This window comes from Pseudophryne corroboree, chromosome 6 (assembly GCF_028390025.1).
Source record: "Pseudophryne corroboree isolate aPseCor3 chromosome 6, aPseCor3.hap2, whole genome shotgun sequence".
In the NCBI taxonomy this organism is placed as follows: domain Eukaryota; kingdom Metazoa; phylum Chordata; class Amphibia; order Anura; family Myobatrachidae; genus Pseudophryne; species Pseudophryne corroboree.
In genome coordinates this window covers 830,459,534-830,478,324 of record NC_086449.1, presented here as the reverse complement: position 1 = coordinate 830,478,324, position 18,791 = coordinate 830,459,534, and positions in this window count along the sequence as shown.

The following is an 18,791-nucleotide window of genomic DNA, read 5'->3' as shown; positions in this document are numbered from 1 at the left end:
ACTCTCCCGTGAAGGCGCATACCCGCAATAGCGTGCACTCGCAGGCGCGGTATGCGTATTTACGGTAGAGTTTATGTAGTCGTAGCGTGCGACTCATTCGTTACATATTTTCACAATTAATGTAGTTTATAAATCATGGGCCCTCATTCCGAGTTGTTCGCACGCAAGGCGATTTCAGCAGAGTTACACACGCTAAGCCGCCGCCTACTGGGAGTGAATCTAAACTTCTTAAATGTGCGACCGATGTATGCGCAATATTGCGATCAAAACCGAGTTAGCAGTTTTAGAGTAACTCCAGACTTACTCTGCCTGTGCGATCAATTCAGTGCTTTTCGGTCCCGGCTGACGTCATAAACACACCCAGCGTTCGCCCAAGCACTCCCACCGTTTCTCCAGACACGCCTGCGTTTTTTCCGGAAACGGTAGCGTTTTCAGCCACACGCCCCTAAAACGCCGTGTTTCCGCCCAGTAACACCCATTTCCTGTCAATCACAATGCGATCGCCGGAGCGAGGAAAAAGCCGTGAGTAAAAATACTATCTTCTTAGTAAAGTTACTTGGCGCATGCGCTGTGCGAACATTACGCATGCGCACTAAGAGAATTCTCACTGCGATGCGATGAAAAATACCGAGCGAACAACTCGGAATGAGGGCCATGATCCCTTTGATAGATTCTGAAAGTTTGGTTAATATAGAAGGTCCCTGTTTAAAGGAATCCCTCTTTGTATTGTACGAAGGGTCTAACAGGAATCATACAGCAGTGTTTGGTACCCATCGGAAGAGTATTTAATTAGCAATATTCCGGTGTTGGTTTGGAGCGTATTAATCGCTCGTGCGAATAGTTATGGACATAAGAAGTTTATGTCCATTTCTATTATTTACTCATACTCAGGTATGCGGCGGGAAACCCAGTTTCCCACCCACCTGAGCTGTTGGAAATCGTCACAGCCCACCTGTATGAATCAACCTATGACCTTTTGTTGTGATACAGGGTCGAATTCCTTCATCCAATGGACAATGGGATTGTAGGGACTATGAGATTGCATTGTGTGTGGGGCATAAATAGGCAGGCCGACCATATCCAACCTCACTCTCTCATCAACGGTTGTCTGCTGATAATCGGGAGCTGGATATCGAGGCGCATGCGATCGTTACCCTTTGTGCGTAAGTTTTCTCTCCGTAATCATTGTCTTACTGTGAGCCAATTTCTCTCATCTCTCTCCATTTCTCTCATCTCTCTCCTTTCTCTTTTCTATCATATCTCCCCTAGACTAGTATTGTATTGTATTAGATAGTATTGTATTTTGGTTAGGAAGTCTCTGTTATATTGTAGTGTATCATTTGTACTGTTATCCCCTTTTACAAGTATATTAGATATAATACAGTTAATAGGCTTTGGACCCTAAACCAGTATCTGTGTATTTCCTATAGTGTTAAGTGTTCACTTGAGCGTCGGTGACGCTCAAGCAGCTTTGTAGTTAGTCAGGTTACACAAGGTTGCACTTACACCCTGTATTCACATTAAGGTATTCTGTGTATTTCATTGGTAGAAGGTTCAAACATAAAGGTATAGCGTTGTGAGCGTCGGTGCCGCTGGTGACCTCCTCGTGGTCTCGAGCATATGCTACGCCATAGCGAATCATTACTCTAGTCATAACCAATAACGTGTTCTGTGATCACTGGGCCGTGAGCGAACGTGACGCTTGAGCGTCTCGCCTACGGCTGAGCGATCGTTACGCAACCAGCGTACCCATACGGTACTTCTTAAGTAAACAGCGTACAGTGTTCTTAGACTTCATAAAGGGTTGTTTATACGACAAAGGAATTTAGGATTGTCAACTGTCACTCACACACGCTGATACCAGGTCACATCACTGTCACTCACACACTCTGATACCAGGTCACATCACTGTCACTCACACACGCTGATACCAGGTCACATCACTGTCACTCACACACTCTGATACCAGGTCACATCACTGTCACTCACACACACTGATACCAGGTCACATCACTGTCACTCACACACTCTGATACCAGGTCACATCACTGTCACTTACACACACTGATACCAGGTCACATCACTGTCACACACGCTGATACCAGGTCACATCACTGTCACACACACACGCTGATACCAGGTCACATCACTGTCACACACGCTGATACCAGGTCACATCACTGTCACTCACACACGCTGATACCAGGTCACATCACTGTCACACACACTGATACCAGGTCACATCACTGTCACTCACACACGCTGATACCAGATCACATCACTGTCACACACTGATACCAGGTCACATCACTGTCACACACGCTGATACCAGGTCACATCACTGTCACTCACACACGCTGATACCAGATCACATCACTGTCACACACACACACTGATACCAGGTCACATCACTGTCACACACGCTGATACCAGGTCACATCACTGTCACTCACACACACTGATACCAGGTCACATCACTGTCACTCACACACGCTGATACCAGGTCACATCACTGTCACTCACACACTCTGATACCAGGTCACATCACTGTCACTCACACACGCTGATACCAGGTCACATCACTGTCACTCACACACTCTGATACCAGGTCACATCACTGTCACTCACACACTCTGATACCAGGTCACATCACTGTCACTTACACACACTGATACCAGGTCACATCACTGTCACACACGCTGATACCAGGTCACATCACTGTCACACACACACGCTGATACCAGGTCACATCACTGTCACACACGCTGATACCAGGTCACATCACTGTCACTCACACACGCTGATACCAGGTCACATCACTGTCACACACACTGATACCAGGTCACATCACTGTCACTCACACACGCTGATACCAGATCACATCACTGTCACACACTGATACCAGGTCACATCACTGTCACACACGCTGATACCAGGTCACATCACTGTCACTCACACACGCTGATACCAGATCACATCACTGTCACACACACACACTGATACCAGGTCACATCACTGTCACACACGCTGATACCAGGTCACATCACTGTCACTCACACACACTGATACCAGGTCACATCACTGTCACTCACACACGCTGATACCAGGTCACATCACTGTCACACACACTGATACCAGGTCACATCACTGTCACTCACACACACTGATACCAGGTCACATCACTGTCACTCACACACACTGATACCAGGTCACATCACTGTCACTCACACACGCTGATACCAGGTCATATCACTGTCACTCACACACACTGATACCAGGTCACATCACTGTCACTCACACACGCTAATACCAGGTCACATCACTGTCACTCACACACACTGATACCAGGTCACATCACGGTCACTCACACACGCTGATACCAGGTCACATCACTGTCACTCACACACACTGATACCAGGTCACATCACTGTCACTCACACACGCTGATACCAGGTCACATCACTGTCACTCACACACACTGATACCAGGTCACATCACTGTCACTCACACACGCTGATACCAGGTCACATCACTGTCACTCACACACGCTGATACCAGGTCACATCACTGTCACTCACACACGCTGATACCAGATCACATCACTGTCACTCACACACACTGATACCAGGTCACATCACTGTCACTCTCACACGCTGATACCAGGTCACATCACTGTCACTCTCACACGCTGATACCAGGTCACATCACTGTCACTCACACACGCTGATACCAGGTCACATCACTGTCACTCACACACGCTGATACCAGGTCACATCACTGTCGCTCACACACGCTGATACCAGGTCACATCACTGTCACACACACGCTGATACCAGGTCACATCACTGTCACTCACACACTGATACCAGGTCACATCACTGTCACTCACACACACTGATACCAGGTCACATCACTGTCACACACTCACTGCTACCAGGTCACATCACTGTCACTCACACACGCTGATACCAGGTCACATCACTGTCACACACACACGCTGATACCAGGTCACATCACTGTCACTCACACACTCTGATACCAGGTCACATCACTGTCACACACACACACACTGATACCAGGTCACATCACTGTCACACACACTGATACCAGATCACATCACTGTCACACACACTGATACCAGGTCACATCACTGTCACACACACACGCTGATACCAGGTCACATCACTGTCACACACACTGATACCAGATCACATCACTGTCACACACACTGATACCAGGTCACATCACTGTCACTCACACACATTGATACCAGGTCACATCACTGTCACTCACACACACTGATACTAGGTCACATCACTGTCACTCACACACACTGATACCAGGTCACATCACTGTCACTCACACACACTGATACCAGGTCACATCACTGTCACTCACGCACACTGATACCAGGTCACATCACTGTCACTCACACACACTGATACCAGGTCACATCACTGTCACTCACACACACTGCTACCAGGTCACATCACTGTCACTCACACACGCTGATACCAGGTCACATCACTGTCACACACACACGCTGATACCAGGTCACATCACTGTCACTCACACACGCTGATACCAGGTCACATCACTGTCACTCACACACGCTGATACCAGGTCACATCACTGTCACTCACACACTGATACCAGGTCACATCACTGTCACTCACACACTCTGATACCAGGTCACATCACTGTCACACACACACACTGATACCAGGTCACATCACTGTCACACACACTGATACCAGATCACATCACTGTCACACACACTGATACCAGGTCACATCACTGTCACACACACACGCTGATACCAGGTCACATCACTGTCACACACACTGATACCAGGTCACATCACTGTCACTCACACACGCTGATACCAGGTCACATCACTGTCACTCACACACATTGATACCAGGTCACATCACTGTCACTCACACACACTGATACCAGGTCACATCACTGTCACTCACACACATTGATACCAGGTCATATCACTGTCACTCACACACTGATACCAGGTCACATCACTGTCACTCACACACACTGATACCAGGTCACATCACTGTCACTCACACACACTGATACCAGGTCACATCACTGTCACTCACACACACTGATACCAGGTCACAACACTGTCACTCACACACACTGATACCAGGTCACATCACTGTCACTCACACACACTGATACCAGGTCACATCACTGTCACTCACACACTCTGATACCAGGTCACATCACTGTCACTCACACACTCTGATACCAGGTCACATCACTGTCACTTACACACACTGATACCAGGTCACATCACTGTCACACACGCTGATACCAGGTCACATCACTGTCACACACACACGCTGATACCAGGTCACATCACTGTCACACACGCTGATACCAGGTCACATCACTGTCACTCACACACGCTGATACCAGGTCACATCACTGTCACACACACTGATACCAGGTCACATCACTGTCACTCACACACGTTGATACCAGGTCACATCACTGTCACTCACACACGCTGATACCAGGTCACATCACTGTCACTCACACACACTGATACCAGGTCACATCACTGTCACTCACACACGCTGATACCAGGTCACATCACTGTCACTCACACACTGATACCAGGTCACATCACTGTCACTCACACACACTGATACCAGGTCACATCACTGTCACACACTCACTGCTACCAGGTCACATCACTGTCACTCACACACGCTGATACCAGGTCACATCACTGTCACACACACACGCTGATACCAGGTCACATCACTGTCACTCACACACGCTGATACCAGGTCACATCACTGTCACTCACACACTGATACCAGGTCACATCACTGTCACTCACACACTGATACCAGGTCACATCACTGTCACACACACACGCTGATACCAGGTCACATCACTGTCACACACACTGATACCAGATCACATCACTGTCACACACACTGATACCAGGTCACATCACTGTCACTCACACACATTGATACCAGGTCACATCACTATCACTCACACACACTGATACCAGGTCACATCACTGTCACTCACACACACTGATACCAGGTCACATCACTGTCACTCACACACACTGATACCAGGTCACATCACTGTCACTCACACACACTGATACCAGGTCACATCACTGTCACTCACACACACTGATACCAGGTCACATCACTGTCACTCACACACGCTGATACCAGGTCACATCACTGTCACTCACACACACTGATACCAGGTCACATCACTGTCACTCACACACGCTAATATCAGGTCACATCACTGTCACTCAAACACACTGATACCAGGTCACATCACTGTCACTCACACACGCTAATACCAGGTCACATCACTGTCACTCACACACGCTGAAACCAGGTCACATCACTGTCACTCACACAGGCTGAAACCAGGTCACATCACTGTCACTCACACACTCTGATACCAGGTCACATCACTGTCACTTACACACTCTGATACCAGGTCACATCACTGTCACTTACACACACTGATACCAGGTCACATCACTGTCACTCACGCTGATACCAGGTCACATCACTGTCACACAGGCTGATACCAGGTCACATCACTGTCACTCACACACGCTGATACCAGGTCACATCACTGTCACTCACACACGCTGAAACCAGGTCACATCACTGTCACTCACACACTGATACCAGGTCACATCACTGTCACTCACACACTGATACCAGGTCACATCACTGTCACACACACACGCTGATACCAGGTCACATCACTGTCACACACACTGATACCAGATCACATCACTGTCACACACACTGATACCAGGTCACATCACTGTCACTCACACACATTGATACCAGGTCACATCACTATCACTCACACACACTGATACCAGGTCACATCACTGTCACTCACACACACTGATACCAGGTCACATCACTGTCACTCACACACACTGATACCAGGTCACATCACTGTCACTCACACACACTGATACCAGGTCACATCACTGTCACTCACACACACTGATACCAGGTCACATCACTGTCACTCACACACACTGATACCAGGTCACATCACTGTCACTCACACACGCTGATACCAGGTCACATCACTGTCACTCACACACACTGATACCAGGTCACATCACTGTCACTCACACACGCTAATACCAGGTCACATCACTGTCACTCAAACACACTGATACCAGGTCACATCACTGTCACTCACACACGCTAATACCAGGTCACATCACTGTCACTCACACACGCTGAAACCAGGTCACATCACTGTCACTCACACAGGCTGAAACCAGGTCACATCACTGTCACTCACACTCTCTGATACCAGGTCACATCACTGTCACTCACACACTCTGATACCAGGTCACATCACTGTCACTTACACACACTGATACCAGGTCACATCACTGTCACTCACGCTGATACCAGGTCACATCACTGTCACACAGGCTGATACTAGGTCACATCACTGTCACTCACACACGCTGATACCAGGTCACATCACTGTCACTCACACACGCTGAAACCAGGTCACATCACTGTCACTCACACACGCTGATACCAGGTCACATCACTGTCACTCACACACTCTGATACCAGGTCACATCACTGTCACTCACACACACTGATACCAGGTCACATCACTGTCACTCACACACACTGATACCAGGTCACATCACTGTCACTCACACACGCTGATACCAGGTCACATCACTGTCACTCACACACTCTGATACCAGGTCACATCACTGTCACTCACACACGCTGATACCAGGTCACATCACTGTCACTCACACACTCTGATACCAGGTCACATCACTGTCACTCACACACTCTGATACCAGGTCACATCACTGTCACTTACACACACTGATACCAGGTCACATCACTGTCACACACGCTGATACCAGGTCACATCACTGTCACACACACACGCTGATACCAGGTCACATCACTGTCACACACGCTGATACCAGGTCACATCACTGTCACTCACACACGCTGATACCAGGTCACATCACTGTCACACACACTGATACCAGGTCACATCACTGTCACTCACACACGCTGATACCAGATCACATCACTGTCACACACACACACACACTGATACCAGGTCACATCACTGTCACACACGCTGATACCAGGTCACATCACTGTCACTCACACACGCTGATACCAGATCACATCACTGTCACACACACACACTGATACCAGGTCACATCACTGTCACACACGCTGATACCAGGTCACATCACTGTCACTCACACACACTGATACCAGGTCACATCACTGTCACTCACACACGCTGATACCAGGTCACATCACTGTCACACACACTGATACCAGGTCACATCACTGTCACTCACACACACTGATACCAGGTCACATCACTGTCACTCACACACACTGATACCAGGTCACATCACTGTCACTCACACACGCTGATACCAGGTCACATCACTGTCACTCACACACACTGATACCAGGTCACATCACTGTCACTCACACACGCTAATACCAGGTCACATCACTGTCACTCACACACACTGATACCAGGTCACATCACTGTCACTCACACACGCTGATACCAGGTCACATCACTGTCACTCACACACGCTAATACCAGGTCACATCACTGTCACTCACACACACTGATACCAGGTCACATCACTGTCACTCACACACGCTGATACCAGGTCACATCACTGTCACTCACACACACTGATACCAGGTCACATCACTGTCACTCACACACGCTGATACCAGGTCACATCACTGTCACTCACACACACTGATACCAGGTCACATCACTGTCACTCACACACGCTGATACCAGGTCACATCACTGTCACTCACACACGCTGATACCAGGTCACATCACTGTCACTCACACACGCTGATACCAGGTCACATCACTGTCACTCACACACGCTGATACCAGATCACATCACTGTCACTCACACACACTGATACCAGGTCACATCACTGTCACTCTCACACGCTGATACCAGGTCACATCACTGTCACTCTCACACGCTGATACCAGGTCACATCACTGTCACTCTCACACGCTGATACCAGGTCACATCACTGTCACTCACACCCGCTGATACAAGGTCACATCACTGTCACTCACACACGCTGATACCAGGTCACATCACTGTCACACACACGCTGATACCAGGTCACATCACTGTCACTCACACACTGATACCAGGTCACATCACTGTCACTCACACACACTGATACCAGGTCACATCACTGTCACACACTCACTGCTACCAGGTCACATCACTGTCACTCACACACGCTGATACCAGGTCACATCACTGTCACACACACACGCTGATACCAGGTCACATCACTGTCACTCACACACTCTGATACCAGGTCACATCACTGTCACACACACTGATACCAGGTCACATCACTGTCACACACACTGATACCAGATCACATCACTGTCACACACACTGATACCAGGTCACATCACTGTCACACACACGCTGATACCAGGTCACATCACTGTCACACACACTGATACCAGATCACATCACTGGCACACACACTGATACCAGGTCACATCACTGTCACTCACACACATTGATACCAGGTCACATCACTGTCACTCACACACACTGATACCAGGTCACATCACTGTCACTCCCACACACTGATACCAGGTCACATCACTGTCACTCACACACACTGATACCAGGTCACATCACTGTCACTCACACACACTGATACCAGGTCACATCACTGTCACTCACACACACTGATACCAGGTCACATCACTGTCACTCACACACACTGATACCAGGTCACATCACTGTCACTCACACACACTGATACCAGGTCACATCACTGTCACTCACACACACTGATACCAGGTCACATCACTGTCACTCACACACACTGATACCAGGTCACATCACTGTCACTCACACACACTGATACCAGGTCACATCACTGTCACTCACACACGCTAATACCAGGTCACATCACTGTCACTCAAACACACTGATACCAGGTCACATCACTGTCACTCACACACACTGATACCAGGTCACATCACTGTCACTCTCACACGCTAATACCAGGTCACATCACTGTCACTCACACACGCTGATACCAGGTCACATCACTGTCACTCACACACACTGATACCAGGTCACATCACTGTCACTCACACACGCTGATACCAGGTCACATTACTGTCACTCACACACGCTGATACCAGGTCACATCACTGTCACACACACGCTGATACCAGGTCACATCACTGTCACTCACACACTCTGATACCAGGTCACATCACTGTCACTCACACACGCTGATACCAGGTCACATCACTGTCACTCACACACGCTGATACCAGGTCACATCACTGTCACTCACACACGCTGATACCAGGTCACATCACTGTCACTCACACACGCTGAAACCAGGTCACATCACTGTCACTCACACACTCTGATACCAGGTCACATCACTGTCACTCACACACTCTGATACCAGGTCACATCACTGTCACTTACACACACTGATACCAGGTCACATCACTGTCACTCACGCTGATACCAGGTCACATCACTGTCACACACGCTGATACCAGGTCACATCACTGTCACTCACACACGCTGATACCAGGTCACATCACTGTCGCTCACACACGCTGATACCAGGTCACATCACTGTCACACACACGCTGATACCAGGTCACATCACTGTCACTCACACACTGATACCAGGTCACATCACTGTCACTCACACACACTGATACCAGGTCACATCACTGTCACACACTCACTGCTACCAGGTCACATCACTGTCACTCACACACGCTGATACCAGGTCACATCACTGTCACACACACACGCTGATACCAGGTCACATCACTGTCACTCACACACTCTGATACCAGGTCACATCACTGTCACACACACACACACTGATACCAGGTCACATCACTGTCACACACACTGATACCAGATCACATCACTGTCACACACACTGATACCAGGTCACATCACTGTCACACACACACGCTGATACCAGGTCACATCACTGTCACACACACTGATACCAGATCACATCACTGTCACACACACTGATACCAGGTCACATCACTGTCACTCACACACATTGATACCAGGTCACATCACTGTCACTCACACACACTGATACTAGGTCACATCACTGTCACTCACACACACTGATACCAGGTCACATCACTGTCACTCACACACACTGATACCAGGTCACATCACTGTCACTCACGCACACTGATACCAGGTCACATCACTGTCACTCACACACACTGATACCAGGTCACATCACTGTCACTCACACACACTGCTACCAGGTCACATCACTGTCACTCACACACGCTGATACCAGGTCACATCACTGTCACACACACACGCTGATACCAGGTCACATCACTGTCACTCACACACGCTGATACCAGGTCACATCACTGTCACTCACACACGCTGATACCAGGTCACATCACTGTCACTCACACACTGATACCAGGTCACATCACTGTCACTCACACACTCTGATACCAGGTCACATCACTGTCACACACACACACTGATACCAGGTCACATCACTGTCACACACACTGATACCAGATCACATCACTGTCACACACACTGATACCAGGTCACATCACTGTCACACACACACGCTGATACCAGGTCACATCACTGTCACACACACTGATACCAGGTCACATCACTGTCACTCACACACGCTGATACCAGGTCACATCACTGTCACTCACACACATTGATACCAGGTCACATCACTGTCACTCACACACACTGATACCAGGTCACATCACTGTCACTCACACACATTGATACCAGGTCATATCACTGTCACTCACACACTGATACCAGGTCACATCACTGTCACTCACACACACTGATACCAGGTCACATCACTGTCACTCACACACACTGATACCAGGTCACATCACTGTCACTCACACACACTGATACCAGGTCACAACACTGTCACTCACACACACTGATACCAGGTCACATCACTGTCACTCACACACACTGATACCAGGTCACATCACTGTCACTCACACACTCTGATACCAGGTCACATCACTGTCACTCACACACTCTGATACCAGGTCACATCACTGTCACTTACACACACTGATACCAGGTCACATCACTGTCACACACGCTGATACCAGGTCACATCACTGTCACACACACACGCTGATACCAGGTCACATCACTGTCACACACGCTGATACCAGGTCACATCACTGTCACTCACACACGCTGATACCAGGTCACATCACTGTCACACACACTGATACCAGGTCACATCACTGTCACTCACACACGTTGATACCAGGTCACATCACTGTCACTCACACACGCTGATACCAGGTCACATCACTGTCACTCACACACACTGATACCAGGTCACATCACTGTCACTCACACACGCTGATACCAGGTCACATCACTGTCACTCACACACTGATACCAGGTCACATCACTGTCACTCACACACACTGATACCAGGTCACATCACTGTCACACACTCACTGCTACCAGGTCACATCACTGTCACTCACACACGCTGATACCAGGTCACATCACTGTCACACACACACGCTGATACCAGGTCACATCACTGTCACTCACACACGCTGATACCAGGTCACATCACTGTCACTCACACACTGATACCAGGTCACATCACTGTCACTCACACACTGATACCAGATCACATCACTGTCACACACACACGCTGATACCAGGTCACATCACTGTCACACACACTGATACCAGATCACATCACTGTCACACACACTGATACCAGGTCACATCACTGTCACTCACACACATTGATACCAGGTCACATCACTATCACTCACACACACTGATACCAGGTCACATCACTGTCACTCACACACACTGATACCAGGTCACATCACTGTCACTCACACACACTGATACCAGGTCACATCACTGTCACTCACACACACTGATACCAGGTCACATCACTGTCACTCACACACACTGATACCAGGTCACATCACTGTCACTCACACACGCTGATACCAGGTCACATCACTGTCACTCACACACACTGATACCAGGTCACATCACTGTCACTCACACACGCTAATATCAGGTCACATCACTGTCACTCAAACACACTGATACCAGGTCACATCACTGTCACTCACACACGCTAATACCAGGTCACATCACTGTCACTCACACACGCTGAAACCAGGTCACATCACTGTCACTCACACAGGCTGAAACCAGGTCACATCACTGTCACTCACACACTCTGATACCAGGTCACATCACTGTCACTTACACACTCTGATACCAGGTCACATCACTGTCACTTACACACACTGATACCAGGTCACATCACTGTCACTCACGCTGATACCAGGTCACATCACTGTCACACAGGCTGATACCAGGTCACATCACTGTCACTCACACACGCTGATACCAGGTCACATCACTGTCACTCACACACGCTGAAACCAGGTCACATCACTGTCACTCACACACTGATACCAGGTCACATCACTGTCACTCACACACTGATACCAGGTCACATCACTGTCACACACACACGCTGATACCAGGTCACATCACTGTCACACACACTGATACCAGATCACATCACTGTCACACACACTGATACCAGGTCACATCACTGTCACTCACACACATTGATACCAGGTCACATCACTATCACTCACACACACTGATACCAGGTCACATCACTGTCACTCACACACACTGATACCAGGTCACATCACTGTCACTCACACACACTGATACCAGGTCACATCACTGTCACTCACACACACTGATACCAGGTCACATCACTGTCACTCACACACACTGATACCAGGTCACATCACTGTCACTCACACACACTGATACCAGGTCACATCACTGTCACTCACACACGCTGATACCAGGTCACATCACTGTCACTCACACACACTGATACCAGGTCACATCACTGTCACTCACACACGCTAATACCAGGTCACATCACTGTCACTCAAACACACTGATACCAGGTCACATCACTGTCACTCACACACGCTAATACCAGGTCACATCACTGTCACTCACACACGCTGAAACCAGGTCACATCACTGTCACTCACACAGGCTGAAACCAGGTCACATCACTGTCACTCACACTCTCTGATACCAGGTCACATCACTGTCACTCACACACTCTGATACCAGGTCACATCACTGTCACTTACACACACTGATACCAGGTCACATCACTGTCACTCACGCTGATACCAGGTCACATCACTGTCACACAGGCTGATACTAGGTCACATCACTGTCACTCACACACGCTGATACCAGGTCACATCACTGTCACTCACACACGCTGAAACCAGGTCACATCACTGTCACTCACACACGCTGATACCAGGTCACATCACTGTCACTCACACACTCTGATACCAGGTCACATCACTGTCACTCACACACACTGATACCAGGTCACATCACTGTCACTCACACACACTGATACCAGGTCACATCACTGTCACTCACACACGCTGATACCAGGTCACATCACTGTCACTCACACACTCTGATACCAGGTCACATCACTGTCACTCACACACTCTGATACCAGGTCACATCACTGTCACTCACACACTCTGATACCAGGTCACATCACTGTCACTTACACACACTGATACCAGGTCACATCACTGTCACACACGCTGATACCAGGTCACATCACTGTCACACACACACGCTGATACCAGGTCACATCACTGTCACACACGCTGATACCAGGTCACATCACTGTCACTCACACACGCTGATACCAGGTCACATCACTGTCACACACACTGATACCAGGTCACATCACTGTCACTCACACACGCTGATACCAGATCACATCACTGTCACACACACACACACACTGATACCAGGTCACATCACTGTCACACACGCTGATACCAGGTCACATCACTGTCACTCACACACGCTGATACCAGATCACATCACTGTCACACACACACACTGATACCAGGTCACATCACTGTCACACACGCTGATACCAGGTCACATCACTGTCACTCACACACACTGATACCAGGTCACATCACTGTCACTCACACACGCTGATACCAGGTCACATCACTGTCACACACACTGATACCAGGTCACATCACTGTCACTCACACACACTGATACCAGGTCACATCACTGTCACTCACACACACTGATACCAGGTCACATCACTGTCACTCACACACGCTGATACCAGGTCACATCACTGTCACTCACACACACTGATACCAGGTCACATCACTGTCACTCACACACGCTAATACCAGGTCACATCACTGTCACTCACACACACTGATACCAGGTCACATCACTGTCACTCACACACGCTGATACCAGGTCACATCACTGTCACTCACACACGCTAATACCAGGTCACATCACTGTCACTCACACACACTGATACCAGGTCACATCACTGTCACTCACACACGCTGATACCAGGTCACATCACTGTCACTCACACACACTGATACCAGGTCACATCACTGTCACTCACACACGCTGATACCAGGTCACATCACTGTCACTCACACACACTGATACCAGGTCACATCACTGTCACTCACACACGCTGATACCAGGTCACATCACTGTCACTCACACACGCTGATACCAGGTCACATCACTGTCACTCACACACGCTGATACCAGGTCACATCACTGTCACTCACACACGCTGATACCAGATCACATCACTGTCACTCACACACACTGATACCAGGTCACATCACTGTCACTCTCACACGCTGATACCAGGTCACATCACTGTCACTCTCACACGCTGATACCAGGTCACATCACTGTCACTCTCACACGCTGATACCAGGTCACATCACTGTCACTCACACCCGCTGATACAAGGTCACATCACTGTCACTCACACACGCTGATACCAGGTCACATCACTGTCACACACACGCTGATACCAGGTCACATCACTGTCACTCACACACTGATACCAGGTCACATCACTGTCACTCACACACGCTGATACCAGGTCACATCACTGTCACTCACACACACTGATACCAGGTCACATCACTGTCACACACTCACTGCTACCAGGTCACATCACTGTCACTCACACACGCTGATACCAGGTCACATCACTGTCACACACACACGCTGATACCAGGTCACATCACTGTCACTCACACACTCTGATACCAGGTCACATCACTGTCACACACACTGATACCAGGTCACATCACTGTCACACACACTGATACCAGATCACATCACTGTCACACACACTGATACCAGGTCACATCACTGTCACACACACGCTGATACCAGGTCACATCACTGTCACACACACTGATACCAGATCACATCACTGGCACACACACTGATACCAGGTCACATCACTGTCACTCACACACATTGATACCAGGTCACATCACTGTCACTCACACACACTGATACCAGGTCACATCACTGTCACTCCCACACACTGATACCAGGTCACATCACTGTCACTCACACACACTGATACCAGGTCACATCACTGTCACTCACACACACTGATACCAGGTCACATCACTGTCACTCACACACACTGATACCAGGTCACATCACTGTCACTCACACACACTGATACCAGGTCACATCACTGTCACTCACACACACTGATACCAGGTCACATCACTGTCACTCACACACACTGATACCAGGTCACATCACTGTCACTCACACACACTGATACCAGGTCACATCACTGTCACTCACACACACTGATACCAGGTCACATCACTGTCACTCACACACGCTAATACCAGGTCACATCACTGTCACTCAAACACACTGATACCAGGTCACATCACTGTCACTCACACACACTGATACCAGGTCACATCACTGTCACTCTCACACGCTAATACCAGGTCACATCACTGTCACTCACACACGCTGATACCAGGTCACATCACTGTCACTCACACACACTGATACCAGGTCACATCACTGTCACTCACACACGCTGATACCAGGTCACATTACTGTCACTCACACACGCTGATACCAGGTCACATCACTGTCACACACACGCTGATACCAGGTCACATCACTGTCACTCACACACTCTGATACCAGGTCACATCACTGTCACTCACACACGCTGATACCAGGTCACATCACTGTCACTCACACACGCTGATACCAGGTCACATCACTGTCACTCACACACGCTGATACCAGGTCACATCACTGTCACTCACACACGCTGAAACCAGGTCACATCACTGTCACTCACACACTCTGATACCAGGTCACATCACTGTCACTCACACACTCTGATACCAGGTCACATCACTGTCACTTACACACACTGATACCAGGTCACATCACTGTCACTCACGCTGATACCAGGTCACATCACTGTCACACACGCTGATACCAGGTCACATCACTGTCACTCACACACGCTGAAACCAGGTCACATCACTGTCACTCACACACGCTGAAACCAGGTCACATTACTGTCACTCACACACTCTGATACCAGGTCACATCACTGTCACTCACACACTCTGATACTTAACCCCAATTTAACTGAGTGGCAGTCCACCTTATATAGCTTTGGGAGTGCCTCCGATAATTACTGCTATGTAGTCCCTACCTGTGTGATCCCAGATCAAATTCAACTGAGATATACACCTCAATACATCAGACCAATTTGGGTTCGTTGCCTAAGCCATTGAAGGAATACTCCCTATTAGCATGGCTCGGGAGGGGTGGTCTTCAGTATGCCGCCTGTCGGGATCCCGGCGCACAGTATACCGGCACCAGAATCCCGACAGCTGGCATACCAGTACTTAGTCTCCCTCATGGGGGTCCACGACCCCCCTGGAGGGAGAATAAAATAGTATGGCGCGCGTAGCGTGCCACCGTGCCCGCAAGGGGCTCATTTGCGCTCGCCACACTGTCGGTAAGCCAGTGGTCGGGCTCCCGGCGCTGGTATGCTGGACGCTGGGAGCCTGACCGCCGGCAGACCGTACTACACCCCTGGGGAGCATGGACAGGAAGCTGTGCAGTGTGAAGGGTATAAGGCGACCTGGCACCCGTTCTCTGCATAGGAGGAGGCGGTGCTTGGAGAAGATTATCTCCAAGCACCGCCTCCGGTAGCATCAGCGGTGACGTCACCGATCCGGCAATATGCCGGGTCGGGCCGCGAATGAAAAAAGGGTCATTCCCGGGAATGTGTCCCAGCAAATATACCGGGACACATTCCCGGGAATGACCCGCCCCTGTGAGTGTAAAAGGGGAATAATTGGTATAGCCTCCCACGTCCACCCCAGTCCTCAGTAATCTCAATTCAACTAACTGATAATATGAGACAGATTCAGGGCCGGTTCTAGACCTTGTGGCGCCCAGGGCAAAAGTTTCCTTTTGGCCCCCCCCCCCCCCGACGGCAAAATAGGGTTAGTGCGCGCCAAAGGCGCTCGTAAAAACTTGGGGCCGTGGCTTCATAGGAAAGGGGCGTGGTCAGTTTTGCTCCCTGTAGTTTTGCCCCCTGCAGCTGTGCTTCCTACAGCTGTGCCCCCATTATTTGTGTCCCCTGCAGCTGTGCCCCCATTAGTTGTATAAAAAATACTTACCAGCTCCGTTCCTGTTCGTG